At 43.6% G+C, this 14621-nt stretch overlaps 1 protein-coding gene across 1 annotated transcript in view; it reads left to right on the top strand.

Moving 5' to 3' along the window:
• The window catches only part of evpla (envoplakin a), a 207533-nt gene that overhangs the window by 51264 nt on the left and 141648 nt on the right, over nt 1–14621 (top strand). The gene's annotated exons all lie outside the window — the stretch shown is intronic.

The raw sequence follows: 14621 nt of genomic DNA, 5'->3' as shown, positions 1-14621 counted from the left end.
AATGAATAAATAAATAAATTATAGTGCGAAAAAATACAATTATACATATATAAAGAAATACAGGTATAAATACTCATTTATTGTTGTTTTTTGACATTTCCTTGTATATATATTTCTTTATTTATTTCTGTATTTTAGTTTTTTGACATTTCCTTGTATATTTATTTATTTATTTATGAATATAGCAGAATTGGCTCTCCATAAGAAAGACACGAAAACATAAAACGCTAAGCGGCGGTTTCCTGGACAGGGATTAGACTAGTCCTAGACTAAAATAAATGTAAGAGCTGTCCAAACTGAAAACAACTTGCACTGACACAGCTTAAAATAAATCCGTGCCCTTTGTTTTTCCTCAAAATGCACACAAGTAATGTTTTTAGTAAGGCATGTTTGTTAAAACTAGTTATATTTTCTAATTAAACTGAGGCCTAAACCTGGCTTAAGCCCCTATATGTTTCCTTTATAATTTAAAATCAAGACATCCTGAACACATTGGCGGCAATCCTGGGTATCTGCTGAATGCTAAAACTTTAGCTCTTCATCTCATGTCATAGATGAGAAGAGAACGACAAAGAGCGTCAGTAGTATGTAATAAAAACTTCCTAGAAACAGTAAAGTTCTGCAATGACAAACAAGCTTATATTAAAAGAGAAATAAAACGTTTATTAACAAAGGCTTTTTGATAGACCCAAGCACTTTTTTATCTGTCATCTCCTGTCAATCTTCCACTGTCTCACTCTCTCCCTCTGCTCGTTATGCCTTGTGCTTGGCCGTGCACGCAGGCGAGTGTCCGCTGCCTAACATACAGTGCTGCATAAAAGCATCATTGCAAGTTTCTTATGGCAGAGTAATGAATAGGTTATTTGCATTTTGTGCGGGAATAGAAGATCAGATTAATATCCGTTTAGCCAAGACATATTTATGTGATCGAATGTAAATGGAACAGTTTTTTTTTATAATTAACATTTTATTGAATTTCAAGCACTTTTCACAATACAACATAACACATCTGTATCAAATTCACATTTTCACAACCCTATCCCCACCCACACAAGAGGTCCCCACTAGAGCTTGAGGTCAATACTTGACTATACAATTTACTATAATTAGAATTACTTCCAGCACATAATAATGAAAAAAGGGACAAAATAATACCATTACACACACACACAAAAAATTATATATATATATATATATATATATATATAAATAAAATAAAAAATAATATAATATTAATAATGATACAAATTACTGCCCCCTTTCCAAATAAGATAAATATCTAGAAATCTATAAATTACTTCCAGCACATAATAATGAAAAAAGGGACAAAATAATACCATTACACACACATAATACCCCCTTTCCAAATAAGATAAATATCTAGACCATTTCTTTAAATAAAAATTTAAATTATCCATCTGTCTGTAAGACATATTTTCCAGAGCAGCCACTCTACCCAGTTCCGCTACCCATTCTTGAAAGGAAGGGGCCTCCTCTGACTTCCAACTCCTAAGAATAATTTGTCTGCCAATCATTAAACTTGTTTGTACCCAGTTTCTTATTTGCTTGTCTCTTATATCAATGTCTGCCCACACACCTAATATAAACAGCTGAGGACATAGTGAAACCTGAGTCTCCAAAACCCTGCCAATATATTCATGTACCCTTTTCCAGAAAACCTGAATTTTTGTACAGGTCCATATAGGGCATGAGTTAAGTCTCCATCCTCAGTCTTACATCTCCAGCAATATGGTGTACCTTTTAACCCAAGCCTAAACAATCTGGAAGGGGTCCAATAAAAACGATGCACTATCTTAAACTGTATGAGACGTATTCTTGCATCCCTAGATGCAGTTTTAACATTTTTTAAAACTCTACACCACTCCTCCTCATCAAGTATTAAATTTAAGTCTCTTTCCCATACTTTCTTAAAGGAGCATTTCACCCGTAGAAACATTAATCTTTATTAAAAGTGTGTCATATTTGTAGTCGAAATGTAACATACATTTAGAATTTGGTGCCTATTTGACCGAGAAAAGGGGTGTTTGTAGTCTCACTCCCTCAACAAATACATTGGACTTCCTTCTTTCAATGATGCAAAATGATGATTTTTACATCATTGAAAGAAGGAAGTGCAACACTGACATCTGTATTTCTCCTGTCTCAGCGACAACTGAGAAAATGATGCATGATCATTCAAAAACATTACTGGGGTTCTAACTATACAAAGCTTTATGCAAATGGGTGAAGTGTCCCTTTAAGAGCTGATAACGCACCATCACCCAGATTTTGAATCAGCCAGGAGTAGTATATTGATACTTCATGACCCTTTCCATATGTTGACATTACTATATAGTGAATATCTGCTGGCTTAGGAAGCTGTGTACTGGAACCGAAAATAGTACAAAGTAAATGCCGAAGCTGTAAATATCGAAAAAACTGAGATCTAGATAACCCATACGGTTTCACTTTATTTTGATAGTCCACTTTAGACATTCTACTAACTATAAATAACTTTGCAACTACATGTCAACTAACTTTCAATAATTTGCAACTATACGTCAACTAACTGTCATTAGTGTATTAGTAGAGTGTAAGGGTTGGGGTTAGGGAGGAGGTTTGGGTTAGTGGAATAAGTTGACATGCACCTGCAAAGATACTTATAGTCAGTTGAATGTCTGTTGAGATATCATCACAATAAAGTGTTAGTAGATATTAAAGGTGCTCTAAGCGAATTGAAGCGTTTTAGACCATAAAACATTTTTTGTTACATACCGGAAACATCTCCTCACTATCTGCTTGCTGCCTGTCCGCTGATCAAACTGTAAAAAAACGCGATCTCTGTAGACAGCCCAGGCTTCACAAACGGCAATATCAACAAATGGCCAAACCTAGCATCACAAAACAAAACAAAGTATTCCAGCCAATAAACGACAAGAAGGATTTGGGGGTGGGGGTTGGGCGCGTTCATGAAAGCACGGAAGGGAGGGGGAGGGGGAGGAGTTAGCTACGCTCTGTCTGTTTGAAAACAGTTCAAACATCAACAGGAAGTGACGTCGCACATTATTCGCTTAGAGCGCCTTTAAGCAGACAGTCTACTAATTCTCTAAAGATTGGTAGTTGATACGTAGTTATAAGTAAGTTTCAAAGTTACTTATAGTTAGTAAAATGTCTAAAGTGGACTATCGAAATAAAGTGTTACCACCCATACTGCTGACATAAATGTTCAAATGACTTCCGACAATTGTTTTCATAGAGGTCCCTTAATATAGTCACTCCTTTCATAATCCATTCCTTCCATAGAAAGGGGACTTTATTGATACACAGTTTAGGATTCAACCATATACTCGAACATATATTAAGGTACGGATCAGAACTACGCAAACGGGAGACCTTTATCCAAACTGTATGCAAGTGCGAAATAATAGGATGTTTTTTCGCCTCGCTATTCAATTTAATGGATAGACTCTGCAATAATGAAATAAAAGGGAAGACAGATTGTTCCATTGTATACCAAGGGGGAGCTCGCTCAGGCGGCAGTGACCAATGGGCCAGGTGTCTAAGACTGAAAGCATAATAATAAAATAAAACATTAGGCAGGCCTAAACCACCTTTCTCAGCAGGTCTCTGCAGCTTGTTAAAATGCATCCGAGGGCGCTTACCATTCCAAATGAAAATCTTACACATTCTGTCAAACTGTTTAAAGTAATTAAGTGGTACTTGTATTGGGAGAGACTGAAATAAGTAATTCAATTTTGGCATGCAAATCATTTTAATTACATTGACTTTTCCAGCCATTGACATATGGAGTCGAGACCATCTATTCATATCACAAGAAATTTTCTTCATTAAGGGATCAAAATTAACTCTTGCTAATTCATTTAAATTTGAGGGAAATATAATTCCTAAATATCTAATACCTAACTTAGGCCATTGAAACATGCCAGGATGAAAAGCTGAAGCAGGGCAAAATGCAGTCAGTGCAAGGGCTTCAGATTTAGACCAGATCACCCTATACCCTGAAAATTTTGAAAAAGAATCAATTACTCTAAAAAGACAAGGTATGGACCTACTAGGATCAGAAACAAATAGTAAAATATCATCTGCATAAAGCATAAGCTTATGTATTTGCCCCCCCGCTACAATGCCAGGAAAATCTTTGTTTTTCCTTATTGCCGCAGCTAGAGGTTCCAAAGCTAAACAAAACAACAACGGGGAGAGTGGAGAACCTTGCCGTGTTCCTCTACCGAGTGAAAAATACTCTGATATTAATCCATTGGTTTGTACCGCTGCTACTGGTTGTTTGTACAATAATTTGATCCATCTTATAAACGTGCTTCCAAACCCATGGGCTTCTAGAATTTTAAATAAGTATCTCCACTCTATCATATCAAAAGCCTTCTCAGCATCTAATGAGATGGCTGCTATTGGGGTCTGTTCCTCCCTCACTAACCACATGATGTCAATAAACCGACGAATATTATCCGAAGAACTACGTCCGCTAATAAACCCTACTTGGTCCACATGTATTAGTGATGATAAAACTTTATTTAAACGATTAGTCAGGATTTTTGACAAGATTTTCATATCAAGTTGAATCAGTGAAATTGGACGATAATTTTTACATTCACTTGGGTCTTTATCCTTTTTAAGTATAAGACTAATTAAAGCTTGTGACATCGTTGGTGGTAACTCTTCCCTCTGAAATGCCTCCATAAAAACTTCTAGCATTAACAGAGCAAGATCTTTAATATGTTCCTTAAAAAATTCTGCGGAAAAACCGTCCGGACCGGGAGCTTTTCCTATAGGCAATGCTCTGATCACCTCAATCACTTCCTCTAGAGTTATATCAGAGTCAAGAAATTGCTTCTGCTCATTTGCTAGTTTAGGGAGATCTAACGGTTCCAGGAATCTACTAATATCTTCCTCAGATGAAGAAGATGATGACTTATAAAGATCTATATAAAATTCTTTAAATGTATTATTTATATCTGTTGCAGAATTCAATACATCTCCCCTAGAAGACCTAACAGATGGAATAATAGAAGAACACTCCTTATGCTTGATATAATTTGCTAGAAGTTTTCCTGCTTTATCTCCTGACTCAAAATATGTCTGTCTTGTCCTAAACAGCTGAAATTCAGTCTTTTGCGAAAGAATAGTGTTATATCTATATTTCAGCTGCGTTAATTCTTGACGACCACTAGATGTCATTTGACATTTTATTTTTGTTTCCACCCGTTTAATTCTATTTTCCAAACCCAAAAGTTCTTGTGCTTTAGATTTCTTAAAATACGCCGCAAATTGAATAACACGTCCCCTAACAACTGCCTTAAAAGCCTCCCAAGCAACTCCCACAGAGGATACTGATAACCAATTTGTTTCTATATACTCTTTAATTTCCGTTTTTAACATTAATTGAAACTCTGAATTTTGTAAAAGAGATGTATTAAGACGCCATCTATATGATTTTTTCTCTATATGAGGCTTCAAGTCTAAGGATACCCAAGCATGATCCGAAATTAAAATATTTCCAATGTTGCATTTAATAACAGAAGAAGTAAGTGTTTTTGATAAAAGGAAAAAATCAATTCTAGAAAAAATGTTATGTGCATGCGAAAAAAAAGTATAATCCCTTCCAACTGGATTCAGAAGTCTCCAGATATCTATGAGACCAAGAGATTGACACATCCTAAGTAATGACAATTTCGCTTTTGATGTGTTAAACACTTTTGGGCTATTATGATCTAAAAGTGGATCCATTAACAAGTTAAAATCTCCACCCAGTACAATCTCATAATTCCCTGCAGAAAGCAACTTGGCTTCTAGGTCTATAAAAAAATTTTGGTCATCAATATTAGGCGCATAGATATTGGCCAGTAATAAATTCTTCCCCTGTATTTCGGCCCAAACCATAATTACTCTTCCAGAGTTGTCTTTCATTTGATTAACATATCTAAATTGTAAATGCTTTTTTATTAATATTATAACTCCCCTACTATTACTTGATCCTTCACTGCAAAACATATAACCACCAAAAGCCCTTCCCAATTTTTCAGCTTCATGCAGAGCAAGATGTGTCTCTTGAAGAAATACAATATCCAGTTTGTTACGCTTGAGAGAAGTCACCACTTTTTTTCTTTTAATAGAGTGCCCCAACCCATTTACATTCCACGTAGAAAAAGACAATTTACCTAAATCAACGAGTGGCATTCTTGAATTGAAAAAAAAAACATTTGTAGCCAAGTTCACATTCTCTAAACCATATTCAAGCAATAGTGTAACCGCAAGACCCCATTCAACCCACAAAGAAATTAAAACAAATTGCGCTTCGATATTAACATAGCGCATTAACGTTTTAACAAAAACCCATCCCACAAAAATCCAATGGTCCATGACTCATTCAAGAGAAGTTCCGCGACATTTCGCTACTCAAAATGGAAAAAAAAATAAAAAATAATCAAGGCCGATGAAATTTAACAGCAAGAAAAAAAGCTTACGAAAAAAAAAAAATATAGCAAAAAAAAAAAAAAGGATATCAAGCCACATTACATTTTTTCAATAAATGCCATAGCCTGTCGTGGACAAGAAAAAGTCTTACGGCCATCCTTGGTCTCAATTCGTAATTTTGCAGGATAAAGCAATGCGAAGCTCACCTTCTTCGAGTGCAGCAATTTCTTACGTTCCTTAAATCTCTCTCGCTTCTGCTGCGTTGTTCTGGTGAAATCAGGAAAGACCATAATAAAATTGTTCTCCCAATAAAGTTTGCCTTTAGTTCTCGCCGCCCGTAACACGAAATCCCTGTCGGCGGACCTCAGGAATTTTGCTAAAATTATCCGAGGTTTATCTGTCAAGTTAAGGCGCTGTCCCGGAGATCTTTGTGCGCGTTCAATCTCAAATTTCCGGCTCGGTGAGTCAATCAATTGGGGTATAAGACTCTCCAGAAACCTCACCATATCCTGGCCTTCTTTCCCTTCAGGTATTCCGACGATACGAATATTATTGCGTCTGTTCTGATTCTCCATGTCTTCTATTCTATCCCATATTAATTCCAACTCAGCTTTGGAAGCAGGTGGATTGGCCTGTAGTTCTCTCTCAGCCACTTCTAGAAACTCCACTCGTTTTTCAACGTCATCCAGTCTTGTAATCAGGGCGGATAATTTAGCCTCCACCGATGCAGTCGTTTTGCGTATCTCCGCAATTCCCTCCAAATCACTTGAGATTTTGGTTCAAAATTGTATTAATGTTGGTGATATCTTGATTTGCAACTGTGGACTCGGTCTCGGAGTCAGCTAGCATTAGCTCCCGGCTATCTTGATGCTGTGTGGCGTCAGGCATATGGGAGCGTAAATGCCTTTTTATATCCCCGCAAGCCGAAGATTTCATGGTTTTAGACATTCTTTAATATCAGTATTGCTCTGCTGATAATGCAAATACGGTTTCCACCGGATCGCGATTATTAACAGGATAATTGTAGCAAACTGAAGCGGAGCTCACTACTAAGCTGCCTTCTCTCGCATCGCGTCACGTGAATGGAACAGTTTTAGCAAGTCAGATATCTATCTGACTAGAGAAGTGACTACAGGTAGGTGTAAAAGGCCCTATAAAGAATGCTGGAATGGTAAAAAAAATCATTGTTAAGTAATGTGAAATAAATATAGTGAAAAGGACATTCTGAAAATTTGACTTGGGCAATGGTGAGAAAATTGGCAAAACAATTAGGAAAATAAAAAAAACATTGTTCAGTATTCTGCCTTCGACTGAGTGTTTCATTCGGCTTCAGCTTCGCCCAAGAATTTTTCTTTCGGTGCATCCGCACATGTTTATACTTAACACGTCTGCATGAGCAAGACTTCAATGCAGTCAAGCACATTGAGTGTGTAAGACCCCATTTCGCATGGAGGTGTCCATTGCAATTTTTGTATCCAGGCGTCTAAAAAACGACTGAACTCGGAGCGATTCTGGCTGAGCTTGTGATGTATCTCTTTGATCAATCCATGCATAACAACTAATATACTCTTTATCTGACACTCTTGAAGTAAAATATTGAAACTTTGCTATTTAAAACACGAGACGCTTTGGCCGCATAATTGTTTATACTTGTGCTTTGCTCCGCGAGCCTCTAATGATGACGCGTGCATCTCAACAAGGCGTTTTTAGTTGACGTGCTCGCTGTTGCACTATTCTTTGAAATGACAGGGGGCAATCGAGTCACAGAGGTGTCAAGTAACGAAGTACAAATACTTTGTTACCCTACTTAAGTAGATATTTTAGGTATCTATACTTTACAGGAGTAATTATTTTTCAGACTTCTTACTTCTACTCCTTACATTTCCACGCAATTATCTGTACTTTCTTCTCCTTACATTTTAAAAATCACCTTGTTACTCCTATTTCATTTCGGCTATTTTCATTCCAGTTGTCATCGTTAAAAAACCTATCTACTGTAGATAAATTGTGTCATCCGGATTAATGCGATTGTGGTTGGAAGAGAAGTATAAACATACACCATTCCGAGACCCTATTGGTTTGTACGCGATCCCCGCATCCCCACCTGGCTGCAGATGATCAAAAGTTTGTTCAATAGCGCTGCGACAGATCAACATAAAAGAACCGCGAGAGCGTTTAGAAAAAATGCGGTGCAGTCTCCTCTCGCGATGCTTTGATATCACCCGCCATCCATTTGTACAGTAACACACGTTAAAATTGATGGACATTTGTACCCAGGAAGACGCAGCATTCTGTCTTCAAATGGAAAAGTACGAAATAAAACTTTCACCTGAAAATCACTTTCAGGTCAGTTCACATTCACAAACCTGTGTATAGCTGTGTATAGCTGACACCAACCCATCTGCGTGATTTAAAAAGTATAACAACGTACCAATTTATACTGTACAGTGTATCATGTAACTTCAGTTCCCTTTCAGTCGGTCACTACGACGTCACGTCGTGACCGACGAATTGGGAACTCGCTTAGAGAGACCAATCTGCTTCGAATACTACTAAAACGCCAATGAACTTGGCATTGAGATATTTGCATAATGCTGGCGCCGCCCCGCCAGGTGCGTATATAAGCCACAGGTGCAAATATGGAAATTAGCTTTTTTCGCTTCGAAAGCCGGCATTATCTGCTACTGAGAAGCTACTCTCTGCTCTTCTGGGAACGGTTGCTGAAGTTGATTGACAAGCAGTACTGACACAGCGGACGCTCGCAGTATTCCACTGCTCTGCATCTTTTTTGTTTTGAGTTTAGTGTGTGCGTTGCCTCTCCCTGTGCGCATCATCAGCTGAGCACCTAAGAGTGATTTCCCTAAAGAGTGATACGTGAGAGCTCTGTGTCTTTTTAAAGACAGCCACTCTCTCGTATATTCGGAGATCAGCGTCCTTTTCAGGATAGCTTTTCCTCCGTGCGATCTTGGATGCGAGAAGTACAGGGATTCCAGTGACGGTCACGAGCGCTGTCTTCGTGCTATGGCATCGAGCACTCCGAGGCTGCGTTCGTGGAGAGCTTTTGCTCTCTCTGTGAGAGCATAACCCTCTTGGATTGCGGAGACGACTGTCGTTTCTACGGGAACGGCGTCCGCGCCTTTGCAGTGCTGAACGCCGCCATGGTGCGGCTGTCAAGCGCTCGCAGGACGCTCTTCGCATCACTACGCTGAGTAGGACGGAGGATGCGTCCTTCACCTACCGGCCTTCTCATCCTCAGCCGGTTGAGGCTCCGGTGGAGACTGCAGAGTCGTGTTCTGCGATTTCTGCCGAATCCACTGGACCTCCTTCTGGTCCCGTCACTTCTACAGCATCAGAGGGGTGCCCATTTTTTCCCTCCGCGGCGGAGTCTTCCCGGAGATGGCGGCCGTGCCCGCTCGAGCGGCGGAAACGGTAGAGTTGGAGGGGTTAATCCCTCTCCGCCCGAACCGTCCCGCCCACATGATTGGTACTTCGGAGCTGCCCGGGCCTCTACGGTCCTCACCTCCTGTGCCTGCCTTTCCCGACGGCACGAAGAGCTGACGTGATTTGCGGCCGTCTCGGCCGTTCAGCTTCACCCCTCATCTCCCTCACTAACGGAGCCGCTAAGGGGGGATCCCTTCAGTTGAGCGGGGGGTTGCGATGCAGCTGCGTTCCTGGAGGGACCACCCAACCCTTCCCTCCCGTGTTTGTATAGACAGTCGTCCGGTTACGGGCGCTGCCCATCAGGCATGCGGAGACGCGGCTTCAGCCCTGCACGCATTAACGTACTGCAGGTTCACCAAACGAAGGCTTTAGAGATATACGAGGGAAGCCGCGACCTTCAGTCGTGCGATGTCCACCACAGTGTTCAAGATCGCCACCTTTGGCTATGTCTGGCTTATATGACGGAACAACTTCATGAATGCTCCTGTCTCACAGACCGGCCTCTTCGGCGAGCCCGAGGAGTCGTACAGCTCCGCTGCGCAGACTGAGGCGATCTCCTAGGTCGTGCCCCGGCGGATGAGAGCTGCCCTGGTCCACCAACGCCGGCTCCTCAGTCTGCCTCTCGCCGTCGGCGTCCTGCGGCGGCCACCTCCGTTCCCCTCCTCGGACCCCATCTCGGCAGCGCAGGGGAACCGGTCGTCAGCAGCTCGCCCCGCCCGCTTAGCCGCTTCCCGTGAAATCGGGAGTTTAAGTGGCCAGAGACGGGCGACCCGGAGTGGCAGAGGATCACTCTTCAGGAGACAGTGATTCGCTCCTTCCCCCGGTAGAGGGTCGGGTGGAAAATCCTTGGTTTGCATATGTTCCACCGGCTGTCCAGCCGGTACCCACTTAACCACACATAAGAGTGCATTCCTCTTTCCTCTCCAGGTCTCCGGAGGATCGAGAGAGCCGTGGGCGTACACCTGCTCACTCTACCTCTCCTCTATCGCCAGCGGGTGTCCTGAGGAGTCCGAGCTCTCCACTGAGGAGACCGGACCACCAGCACCCTCATCGGAGTCTGCGCTCTCCGCAGAGGAGACCAGACGACCGTCACCCTCAGCGGGCTCAGGTCAGTGTCACACACACACATACTGTAGATGTTTATGCTGTCACAGCAGACGCACCGGCAGTCCTACCTGTCTCGCTTCGCTGCCCCACCGCGGGTACTTCGGTAGTGTCGTTAATTCTCCTCGTACGGTCCCTGGATGCTTCGCTTCAGTTCCCAGCCCGTCTCGTTGGGTTTTACGCACTATCCGCCTCGGTTACGAAATACTATTACCGGCACTTCCCCAAATTCACGGACATTCGTTTCACTATAGTGAAAGCGTCCGATGCACATGTACTGCGTGCAAAAGTCGATGTCCTGCTGGCGAAGGACGTTTCGAGCCGGTCCCTCTTACCGAGAATGGTGATAGGGTTTTTCCAGCCTTTATCTCATAGTACCCAAAAATACGCGGTGGGTTACGACCGATTTATTTACGCACCGGCTCTACAAATGTGATCCTTTAGGATGATACGCCGAGGCTCGTATTTCAATATTCAGATCGGTTTGCAGCATAGACCTGTAGACGTGTACTTCATGTGTCCATCTCCCCTCGCCTTAGACCGTTTTTCGCTCTGCGTTCATGGAGTGGACATATTAATACTAACTACATCATTCGAGCTGTCTCTCTCTCCCCGTGTCTCCATGGAAGTGCTAGTCACGGCATTTAAATCTCCGAGAGAGAGAGCGTTGTTCGCATTCTGCTTATATTTACGTCAACTATAATGGCTCGTTCTTGGCAGACGTGCGCGGACACAGAGAGTTAATGCTTTGGCATCTCGCTCGTTTAAGTCATCAGGTCAGCTGGGAAAAGAGCAACTTTGCCCCGTGCAGAGGATCCTTTTCTCAGTATGGAAATAGACTCGATCGATTTATTGGCGTGTTTTACAAGAGCGCGCAACCAGTCAGTTCTGACTTGCCTCGGTTTAATTCGAGGGAAGTACGCGGTCCCTCTGAAACAATTTCAGAAGCTCCTGGACATATGGCAGCAGCTGCGGCGTGACATCTGCTCGAGCTGCTTCATATGAGACCGCTTCAGCATTGGTTTTACGATCGAGTCTCGAGGAGAGCGTGGCGCAACGGCATACACTGTGTAACCATTACACCTGCGTGTCATTTCAATTTTACCCCGTGGCAGACCCAGCATTTCTGATAGCAAGATATGCCTCTGAGTCGGGTCTCCTGGCATTCTGTAGCATGCGATGCCCCCAGCACGGGATGAGCAGCCACGTATGACGGGCTTGCGGTCTCAGGGGTGTGCATAGCACCCCAACTGCCGCGAGCGGTGCGCTGTATATCTGGGACTTGTACGCTCCGCTATGGAGATGCGAGGGAAGGATGTATTAGCCGACACCGACAACATTGCGACTGTTGCGTTATTTACCGTTAAGGCGGTTTTTGCACTCTCGTCACCTGTCGCATCTCGCTCGTCATCTCCTCCTTTGGAGTCAGAAGCATCTGAGGTCCCTTCGTGCCATTCACTTTCCGGGTACGCTCAAATACAGCGGCAGACGCGCTTTCCCGAGCTGCGCGCCCCGGAGAATGGCGACTCCACCCCCAGACGGTCCAGCTAATTTGGAATAAGTTCGGTCGTGCGCAGATAGATCTATTTGCGTCACCGGACGATACCCACTGTCGCCTGTTTTATTAACTAACCGAGGACAGCCTCGGCGTGGATGTGCTGACACACTGCTGGCCGCGGGGGATGCGCAAATACGCATTCACTCCAGTGAGCTTAATCGCACAGACACTGTGCAAAGTCAGGCAGGACGAGGAGAGCCTTTTATTAGTCGCCCCGTACTGGACGACCAGGAATTGGTTTTCAGAGTTAATGCTCCTCGCGACAGCCCCTCCCTGGCGATTTCCCCTGAGGAAAGACTTTCTTTCTCAAGGAAGGGGCACATTATGGCACCCGCGCCCCGACCTGTGGGATTTCCATGTATGGTCGTTGAGCGCGCGCAAGGTTTAGGTGATTTATCGCAAGCGGTATCTAACACCATCGACGCGGTACGAGCACCGTCCACAAGACGGGCTTACGCGCTTAAATTAAACCCTTTTTCGTCACCTGGTGCTCTTCGCAACGCGAGGACCCCAGAGAATGCTTAACATTGTGCTTTTATATCTTCTACATAGGTTAGATGGTAGGCTGTCCCTCCGCCATTAAAGTTGATATCGCCGCTATTTCTGCTCATCACTCACTTATTAACGGCAGTTCAGTTGGCCAGCATGATTTGGTTATTAGATTTTTAAGAGGCGCTCGCAGGCTAAACCCCTCGCGCCCTCCCTTTATTCCTCCTGAGACCTGTCCATGGTGCTGAAGCCCTACTACAGGTTCCGCGTTCGAGCCTTTGCAGTCTGCGAGTCTGAAGTTTTTGTCAATGAAAACTCTGACCCTGCTAGCATTGGTCTCCGTGAAGAGAGTAAGGAATTTACATGCATTCTCTGTTGACGATTCGTGCCTTCAGTTTGGTCCTGCTGTCTCACTGAGACCCAGACCAGGCTACGTGCCCAAAGTTCCCACCACTCCCTTCAGAGATAAGGTGGTGAGCTTGCAAGCGCTGCCCCCCGGAGGAGGGCAGACCCAACCATGGCTTTATTATGCCCCGTACGAGCGTTACGCATCTACGTGGATCGCACACAAAGCCTTAGGACCTCAGATCAGCTCTTTGTTTGTTATGGTGGTCAGCAGAGAGGGAAAGCTGTCACTAAGCAGAGGATGTCTCATTGGATAATTGATACTATCGCCCTTGCTTATAATCTGCAGGGCATTCCTTGTCCATTTTATTTGAGAGCTCACTCTACTAGAAGTGTTGCCTCATTTTGGGCATTCGCTCGTGGTTCCTCGCTAACAGACATCTGTAGAGCTGCTGGTTGGGCGACACCTAATACGTTCATTAGATTTTAGTGTTCGTGTCGAGCCTGTCTCCTCTCGTGCCCTTTCCTCGTTAGGGGAAGCACAGAGAACAGGCTCGCAGGTCGGCTTGCAGCCTCCGACTGCTGCTCCAAACTGAGCTCAGTATGGAAGGCCATCAAGGCAAAAACGCGTAATAATTTGTTTTGCTTTCCTCCGCTGCCTTGGCAGCCTGATGTTGCGGAGCATCCGCTGCCAGCCTCTCACTAGCTGCATCCTCGCGAACCTATGTGTTTGGCTCGGGCATCCACATTGCGTCCCATCGGGTTCCTTTGTGAGTATTTTTCCGTGGGGTTAATCCTACTAGCCCACGTTTCCCTCAGCAGAGCACTGCTTTGCTTACACAGCCACGGCTGTCATTATTCCTCAACTACGGTTGACTTTCGCCCACCAATAGCCCTTAACAGGGCGGTGGCTTCCGCAGCGTCCCTATACCGCTCAGATAGGGCGCTTCCCAGTCGCTGGCACTACTGTGGGGTTAAAGGAACATCTAGTGCCCGGCCTTCTGCCTTAAAACCTAATTCTCCTTATCCTTAAGTGGAACCGGAGGGCTTTACGCAGACACTGGAAGAGGTCAGCCCTCAGTGGCGTTTTGGTAGGGATTCCCAATTCGTCGGTCACGACGTGACGTCGTAGTGACCGACTGAAAGGGAACGTCTCGGTTACGTATGTAACCCTCGTTCCCTGAAGGAGGGAACGGAGACGTCACGTCCCGTCGCCACAGGGCTGCTCCCTGCT

This window comes from Paramisgurnus dabryanus, chromosome 7, assembly GCF_030506205.2.
Source record: "Paramisgurnus dabryanus chromosome 7, PD_genome_1.1, whole genome shotgun sequence".
Classification (NCBI taxonomy): Eukaryota; Metazoa; Chordata; class Actinopteri; order Cypriniformes; family Cobitidae; genus Paramisgurnus; species Paramisgurnus dabryanus.
The sequence above is the reverse complement of the archived record's forward strand: the minus strand, read 5'-3'. Positions and strand labels throughout refer to the sequence as shown.